At 35.9% G+C, this 9,459-nt stretch overlaps 1 non-coding gene across 1 annotated transcript; it reads left to right on the top strand.

Moving 5' to 3' along the window:
• The first annotated feature begins 9,099 nt into the window (after window positions 1–9,099).
• LOC150001897 (small nucleolar RNA SNORA32) lies at window positions 9,100–9,220 on the top strand. The gene has a single exon (XR_016513215.1). It is a non-coding gene; the product is annotated as a small nucleolar RNA SNORA32 (small nucleolar RNA).
• The last annotated feature ends 239 nt before the right edge of the window (window positions 9,221–9,459 follow it).

Below are 9,459 nucleotides of genomic sequence, written 5' to 3'. Positions count from 1 at the left end.
ACTGAACTGGCATTTCCATTCTTCATATTTTCATTTTTCCCCCACAAAAAAAGTTTTTTTGTTTGTTTTTCCATTACAGTTGTCTCACTTTTTCCCCTCTTGCTTCCCTGTACCCTGCCCCTCCCTTCCCCCACATTCAGTCCCTACTCAGTTGCCCATGTCTGTGGGTCATTTATACATGTTCTTTGACTTGACACTTCCCCTTCTCACCCCCTTCTCTCCCTCCCCCCTTGTTACTATTAGTCTACTTCTTGTTTACATAGCTCTGGTTCAATTTTGCTCATTTGTTTGTGTTGTTCATTACTTTCCTGTAATAGGTGACAGCATAAGGTATTTTTCTTTCATTGCCTGGCTTATTTCACTAAGCATTATTCTCTCTAGTTCCATCCATGTTGTTGCAAATGGTAGAAGTTCTTTCTTTCTGCTATATAAAACTCCATTGTGTAAATGTACCACAGTTTTTTGAACCACTCATCTACAGATGGGCATTTAGGTTGTTTCCAGCACTTGGTTATTGTAAATAGTGCTGCTATGAACATTGGAGTGCAGAGGCTCTTTTGAATTGGTGTTTCAGGATTTTTCATATATAATCCTAGCAATGGAATTGCTGGTTCAAAAGGCAGTTCCATTTTTATTTTTTTGACGTAATTCCATAGTGTTTTCCATAGTGGCTGCACCAGTCTGCATTCCCACCAGCAATGCACCAGGGTTCCCATTTCTCCACATCCTCTCCAGCACAAGTTGTTGTTGATTTGTTGATGATGGGCATTCTGACTGGTGTGAGGTGGTATCTCATTGTGGTTTTTATTTGCATCTCTCTGATGGCTAGTGATGTTGAGCATTCTTTCATATGTGTATGGGCCCTCTGTATGTCCTCTTTGGAGAAGTGTTTGTTCAGGTCCTTTGCCCATTTTTTAATTGGGTTGTCTGTCTTCTTGGTGTTGAGTCCTATGAGTTCTTTATATATTTTGGAGATCAATCCCTTGTCTGAGATGTCATTGGCGAATATATTTTCCCATATGGTAGGTTTCCTTTTCATCTTGCTTATGTTTTCTTTAGCTGAGCAGAAACTTTTTAGTTTGATGTAGTCCCATTTGTTTATTCTTTACTTTATTTCCCTTGCCTTAGGAAATATACCCGTGAAAAAGTTGCTACGTGGGATATCTCAAATTTTCCTGTCTATTTTTTCCTCTAGGACTTTTATGGTATCACGGCTTACATTTAAGTCTTTGATCCATTTTGAGTTTATTCTGGTGTATGGTGTAAGTTGGTGGTCTAGTTTCATTTTTTTGCATGTCCCTGTCCAGTTCTCCCAACACCATTTGTTGAAGAGGCTCTTTTCACTCCATTTGATGTTCTTTCCCCCTTTGTCAAATATTAGTTGACCATATGAACCTGGGTTTATTTCTGGGCTCTCTAGTCTGTTCCATTGATCTATATGTCTGTTTTTATGCCAGTACCAGACTGTTTTGATTACCGTGGCCTTGTAGTATAGTTTGATATCAGGTATTGTGATTCCTCCTACTGTGTTCTTCCTCAAAATTGCTGTGGCTATGCGGGCTCTTTTTTGATTCCATATAAATTTTTGAAATATTTGTTCTAGGTCTGTGAAATATGTTGCTGGTATTTTAATCGGGATTGCATTGAATTTATAAATTGCTTTGGGTAGTATGGACATTTTAATGATGTTGATTCTTCCCATCCATGAGCATGGTATATACTTCCATTTATTTGTATCTTCTTTAATTTCTTTCTTCAGTGTTATGTAGTTTTCTGAGTACAGGTCTTTTACCTCCTTGGTTAAGTTTATTCCTAGGTATTTTATTTTTCTGGTTGCTATGGTAAATTGAATTTTTCTTTCAGTTTCTATCTCTGAGTTTTTATTGTTGCTGTATAAAAATGCCTTTGATTTCTTAATATTGACTTTGTACCCTGCTATTTTGCCAAATTCACTTATTAGGTTGAGTAGTTTTTTTTTGTGGAGTCTATAGGGTTTTCTATGTACACTATCATGTCATCTGCAAATAATGACAGTTTTACTTCCTCTTTTCCAATTTGGATGCCTTTTATTTCTCTTTCTTGTCTGATTGCGGTGGCTAGAACTTCCAAGACTATGTTAATAGGAGTGGAGAGAGTTGACATCCTTGTCTTGTTCCTGATCTCAGGGGGAATGCTCTCAGTTTTTGCCCATTGAGTATGATGTTGGCTTCAGGTTTCTCATATATGGCCTTTATTATGTTGAGGTATGCTCCCTCTATTCCCATTTTGCTGAGAGTTTTTATCATAAATGGGAGTTGTACTTTATCAAATGCCTTCTCTGCATCTATTGATATTATCATGTGGTTTTTGTCTTTCATTTTGTTTATGTGGTGTATTATGTTTATTGATTTGCGAATATTAAACCCTCCTTGCATCCCTGTAATGAATCCTACTTGATCGTGGTGTATGATCTTTCTAATGTGTCGCTGGATCCGGTTTGCCAATATTTTGTTGAGGATTTTAGCATCTATGTTCATCAGCGATTTTGGCCTGTAGTTTTCTTTCTTTGTTGTGTCTTGACCTGGTTTTGGAATTAGGGTTATACTGGCTTCATAGAATGAGTTTGGCAGTCTTCCCTCTTCTCGTTTCTTTTGGAATAGTCTGAGGAGGATAGGATTTAGTTCTTTCCTAAATGTTTTGTAGAATTCATCTGAGAAGCCATCGGGTCCAGGGCTTTTGTGTGCTGGGAGTTTTTTGATTACTGCTTCAATTTCGCTAGCTGTTATTGGTCTATTCAGACTTTCTGCTTCTTCTTGATTCAATTTGGGAAGACTATAGGTTTCCAGGAATTTGTCTATTTCCTCTAGGTTGTCAAATTTCTTGCCATACAGTTGTTCGTAATAATTTCTTATAATCCTTTGTATTTCTGTGGTATCGGTTGTGATTTCTCCTCTTTCGTTTCTGATTTTATTTATTTGAGTCCTCTCTCTTTTTTTCTTGATGAGCCTGGTTAAAGGCTTGTCAATTTTGTTTATCTTTTCAAAGAACCAGCTCCTACTTTTGTTGATCTTTCAATTGTTAGTTTAGACTCTATGTCATTTAATTCTGCCCTGATCTTGATGATTTCCTTTCTTCTACTTGATCTGGGCTTTGCTTGTTGTTCTTCCTCTAGTTCTTGTAGCTGTAGGGTTAAATTTTTTATTATTCTTTAACTTTTTTAGGTAGGCCTGTATTTTTATGAACTTTCCTCTTAGGACTGCTTTCGTTGTATCCCATAGGTTTTGGGATTTCTGTGTTCATTATCATTAGTTTCCAGAAACTTTTTGATTTCTTCTGTAATGTCATTGTTAACCCATTCATTATTTAATAGCATGTTATTCATTCTCCATGAGTTTGAATGTTTTTGAGTTTTTTCCTTGAGGTTGATTTCCAATTTTAAGCCATTGTGATCCGAGAAGATGCTTGATATGATTTCAATTTTCTTGAATTTGTTAAGGCTTGTTTTGTGTCCTACCATGTGGTCTATCTTTGAAAATGTTCCATGTGAACTTGAGAAGTATGTATATTTTGCTTCTTTGAGATGAAAACTTCTATATATATCGACTAAGTCCATTTGATCTAGAGTGTTGTTCAGTGCCTCAATATCTTTGGTGTTTCTTTGCTTCTAAGATCTGTCCATTGTTGACAATGGGGTGTTAAAGTCCCCTACTATGAGTGTGTTGCTGTCTATATCTTTCTTGGAGTCTTTCAAAATTTTCCTTGTATATTTGGGTGTTCCTAAGTTGGGTGCATATATATTTATAAGGGTTATATCTTCTTGATGGATTTTTCCCTTAAGTATTATGAAATGCCCTTCTTTGTCTCTTTTTATGGCCTTTGCTGTGAAATCTGTTTTGTCTGATATAAGTATTGCTACCCCAGCATTTTTTTTCATGTCCATTTGCTTGAAATACTTTTTTTCCATCCCTTCACTTTCAGTCTGTGTAGATCTTTTGTTCTAAGGTGGGTCTCTTGTAGATAGCATATATCTGGGTCATTCTTTCTAATCCATTTAGCTACCCTATGTCTTTTAATTGGAGCGTTTAATCCATTTACATTTAAGGTTATTACCTATAAGTACTTATTCATTGTCATTTTTCCCCTTTGTACTCGTGTTCTTCTCTGTCTCTCTCTGTTTCTTTATCTTCTTAAAGCAGACCCTTTAGCATCTCTTGCATTGCTGGTTTGGTGGAGATGTATTCTTTTAGCCTTCTTTTGTTGTGGAAACTCCTTATTTCACCTTCCATTTTGAATGAAAGCTTTGCTGGGTATAGTATTCTAGGTTGTAGGCCTTTGTTTTTCATCGCTTGGAATATTTTTTGCCATTCCCTTCTGGTTTGTAGTGTTTCTGCTGAGAAATCTGATGATAGCCTTTTTGGAGCTCCCTTGTATGTTATTAGTTGTTTCTCTCTTGCTGCTTTTAGGATTCTCTCTTTGTCTTTGAATGTTGCCATTTTAATTATGATGTGTCTTGAGGTGGGCCTGTTGGGGTTCATCTTCAATGGGACCCTCTGTGCTTCGTGGACTTGCGTGACTCTTTCTCTCCTAATGCGAGGGAAGTTTTCTTTCATTAGTTTTTCAAAGAGGTTTTCTATCCCTTGCTCTTCTTCTCCTTCTGGAATTCCTGTGATACGGATATTATTACGTTTCATGTTGTCCTGCAGCTGTCTTAGAACCTCTTCAGTCTTGTTCAGCCTTTTTTCATTTTGTTGCATTGTCTGGGAGTTTTTGTGTATGTTGTCCTCCAACTTGCTGATTCGATATTCTGCTTCCTCTAGCCTGCTTTTAATCCCTTCTAATGTGTTCTTCAATTCAGTGATCGTATTCTTCATTTCCTCCTGGCTCTTATTGATAGTTTCTATGTCCTTTTCCATGCTCTTGTAATTCTCTGTGAGTTCTTCTTGTGCCTTTTTAATTTCAGTACAAAGGTGATCACTATGGATTCCACATGGATAGTATTATTTGGCAGGCCTGGATCGCTATTCTTCATGGAATGTATTAAGTTGGGTGTGATCTACCATCAGCTAACTGCCATTTAGATTAATGCAAATGGAAGCTCAAACTTCTATCCATCAGCTGACCGAGTCAGAGATTTTAACCCTGCAATCTGTCTTTTTATAGAATAAATCATTGAAAACTCTGTGTAGCATTTTCCATGTTTACCTGATCTCTATTATTGAATCCAATGCTGCTCTGAGTGAGAAGTTGTGTATGAGGAATTTAACCATGTAAAACTCAATCTTTTCAGAAGTATTCTATGTGTTGACAATCTCAGGAATTTTATTGGCAAGTTGTCATGAGCCTTCTGTTGCAGAGATTGGAATGCGACACTGGATGGGATAAACAGATGGTGATTGGAGATTTTCCATTTTTGAGAAAAATGAGAATCACCATTCAAGGAAAAATAATATCCCAATTACTTATCAGTTAAAATTATTACCTGAAACAAAAGTTTCTCTCCAAGCACAAAGTTTATATTTTATTTTTTAAAAATCTTTTTTATTTTCTATAGTGTTCCAGCCATTCTTCCAAGAATAAAAGTGAAAATTACATAGTATTTGGAGAAGTTATAATTTTGTGATGTGGACTAAAACATTTTTTCTTATAGTAGTCATTGGATCTATCTATAAATAGTTTGTCATATTTAATAATATTTGTAAATCTCTCTAAACAGCACTATTGGTATAAAGACTTAAAACCCTAATACAGCTTTTGTCCTAGTTGGGTCCCACAATTTGTAGGACCATTTTCAATCTGTATTTATTTGCTAGAAATACAATGTCTTTTGGGTGCCCCTCAGAAATGTTCACATCCTAGTCCCTAGGATCTGTGAATATGCTACCTTGTACCATAAAAGGGACTTTACAGCCCTGGACAGGTGGCTTAGTTGATTGGAGCATCATCCAATATACCAAAAATGTTGTGAATTCAATTTCAGTAAGGGCACATACCTAGACTGTAGGTTCCATCCCTGGTCAGGGTGTGTACAGCAGTCAACTGATTCAACTAATTGATCTCTCTCTCTCTCTCTCTTTCTCTCTCTTTTGCTCCTCATCAATGAACACATTCTTGGGTGAGGATTAAACTTTTTTAAAATAAGGAACTTCAGTAGTCCCTCTCTATATTGTGGTTCACTTATCACGGCCTCACTGTATCACAGGATTTTAAAAAATATTATATTTAATTTTTATCGCAAAATTTCCACTATATCGCAGGATTTTGTGGTACTGTATATGTATGTTGTTAAAATTACATAGGTTTGAGTGTACAATATGTTTAAGAACACAAATAGTGTTTATAAAAGTGTGGAAAAGGTTAATAAGGGAGTGGGAAAGGTTAATAAGGGACTGGGAACAGTTTATAAGTGTGTGGTAAAGGTTTACAAAGCCTTAAAATATATATAAATACCAAAATAAATGTAAGGTTCCTGCTTCGCGGATTTTCACCTATCACGGGGGTGTCTAGAACGTAATACCCATGGTAAGTGAAGGAATACTGTATACAGATGTGATTATTTTATTTTTTAGCTTCATTGAGATGTAAGTGACAAATAAAATTATAACATATTTAAATTACTTCGTGAAAAGCCACTATCTTCAAGTCATAGGAATTGTATGACAGGAAAGCTAAAGAATGAAGCTTGCACCAAGGGAGCTGACACTCCTACACTCCTATGGGTACTACAAGTAAGTACATAAGTAAGAATACAAGGCAGTGTGTGATGAGAACTATAGGTGATGTTGAGTGAAAGGAATAGGGTTTTGCCATCTGAAGGACCTGGATTATTTATACCACTTATTAGTTTTCTATTATCATTGCTTTCCTCATATTAATTTTTATTTGAAAAATAGACAAAGTAATATCTACTTCACAAATTGCTGAGAATTAAATAAAAGAATTGATTGGTCATATATACTGATTATTTCAACAAATAAAGGATGAGGTCAACGGTTTCCAGTTGTTTGTATGGAAAATAATAAAATAATTACTGAATAACAATAAAAGAATAAACCCTGTGGTACGTACACTCACACCTATAAACCTACTTTTGTCTCACATTGTATATGCCTAGTGTCTTGTATGTATTGGATAGTATTCAAAGTTCTTGGAATACATTTGTGAATGAAATAAAGTCCCAGTATTCATGGATCTTACACTGTGTTAGAAAGAGACATATAATAAATGGATGAATATAATATCAGTTAATGAAAAAATGTTATACAGCTAAAATATATAGGTCAGAGAATGGCTGGAGCAGAGAGGGGTAGTGCAGAAGAGGGCTATCTCAGCATCATTGCACAATTTTTGACCTCATGTGCTTACCAAATAAATGAAAGTTCCTGTCAATGGATGAAAGGATTCCAGTTAGTGACTTTTGCAAAATCTGATGAGGGAAGTAGCATCTGGCTTTTAAGGTTGGGGGAGATGTAAGCAGGAAGGAATGGCAGGAATATGTCTTGAAGATGACAGAAGAGAATGTACATGGACATGTAAATTGCAATGAGTGTGTTATTTCTGAGAAAGTGTATTATTTCTTGCAGTCATCATACCCCACATAACACCATGTTTCGGTTCCACTTTTGAGCAAGGGGCATTATTGTCATGAAAGGCTTTGGCCTAAGCTGGGAAGCATTCTAGCATTCTCTCCTTAAGAGATTTAACTGATTGCCTCTGTAGCTTTCTATACTTCAGCCAGCTCTGCACATTTGGCTCTATTTCTTGATCCAGAAAGCTGGAACACCAGGCAGGCCATCAGTGATCAAGTTTTATCTCCATTCCTCTATAATTTTTATTCTCTCTTTCTCTTTTAAAATTTGTCTGATATTTCCAGTAGAATAAACCCTTCCTTGCTTGCCAGAGATATTTTTCTAGCTTGTTTTAAGAATCTTAATATATTAGGTTAGAATTTCCAAGACAAACTAAGCTTGGGGTATAAAAAAAGAGAGGTAAAGTGAGGGTGTGGGATGCTGGAGGGAAAAAAAGGGCAGGAGAGGGCAGGGATGCTTTTGGTTTACCACAGGATGTTCAGATTCTCCCACACCAAAAGAAAAGCAAACAAACAGCAAACTGCCTGAATCATGGTGCTGTTTCAGGACAGGTAATTCCCAAATACTGACTGGTGTGGCCTACATGAGTGTGCTAAATAACAGCCCAACATTAATTTTCAGTTCCTTGGAGTTTTAATATTTTCTAACAGTTTTATTTCCCTGAGTATAAAAAATTCCTTTCCTTCCTTATCTTTGTTCAAATTCCTACCACTTGAGATTTCTTTTTTCAAGAACAAAAAGCTGCCCCTGTGTCAGCTTTCTCCTTTATCAAGGTTTTGTCTCTTCTTTTTCCCTGTTAATTTTTTGAAACAATTGTCTATTTAAATTTCCCCCATGAAATTACCACTTACTCACTGAAAGCTGGGTCTTCTGGCAATCTATTGGTAGTGTCCGTTCTCATCAGTCTACTGAAATAGTTTTCGCAAATGTCAAAACTTTGCAAATTTACCAATTTGGTGATCCTCTCAGAGTTCTTTCTGCCCTCTCTGCATCATCTGAGATCTGGTTTCTTCTCTGCTTCTAAGTTTATTATATTCTTTTGTTTTTCTTTTTTTTCTAGCTATTCAGTAAAATTATTTGTTTTTTTCTCTTTGTCCCTGAAATATAAGCATTTTTGAGGCTTCATTTTTAACCCGCTTAACTTTTCTCTTGGCATTTTTTCCTGTTTCAGTAGCTTCAGCCTGTGTCTCAAAACCTAGGCCCAAATTCTCAACTACCCGATAAACATTTTCATCCATGGTCTCTCATCAGCTTCTCAATTTAAGCACATCAAAGATGTGGTTAATTTTCTTCCTCTGATGTCTCCAATCAGGTATCTAAAAAAAGTCTCATGATTAAGCATTTCTTTCAAGCAATATAGCTGAAAAGTTATACATGAAAACAAGATATTCGGTTCTTCACTTGCTGATACTTTTCATTAAGTGTTCCCCTGGTAATCGTTTTAAGATAGTTCAGTACACATTTTTAATAAAAAATTTCAAAATGGGACCCAATACACTTTTCTAAAACTAAATATAAGAATTCAAGCATTCAATGGTCATTACCAAGGCTTTTAGAATGCAGTTTCTCATTTGCTGTGGACATGACCACAAAACATTTTCCCACCAGGTTTTCTTTCTTCTACTTTGCTAGCTTTCAGCCTATTGGGAACATTTAAAAAAAAAAGAAGAAGAAGAATTCAAGCATTCAAACCCTTTTCTAGAAGATCCTTTGGAAGAGCGACTCCATTTTGATAAACTATTACTCTATTATGGAACCTCACCATGGCTGTTCACATAACAAGTTTCTAAGTTCAAAGTTGTCTTAGACTCAAAATTATTTTATGTTCTATTGTATGTAAGTCCTGTAGTGAATATTATAATTCTCTATACCAGCTGGAGAAGTCTATGGTGAT

Source organism: Furipterus horrens, unplaced genomic scaffold (genome assembly GCF_987537825.1).
Source record: "Furipterus horrens unplaced genomic scaffold, mFurHor1.1.pri manual_scaffold_9, whole genome shotgun sequence".
Taxonomy (NCBI): Eukaryota; Metazoa; Chordata; class Mammalia; order Chiroptera; family Furipteridae; genus Furipterus; species Furipterus horrens.
This window is presented reverse-complemented; position numbering and strand designations above follow the sequence as displayed.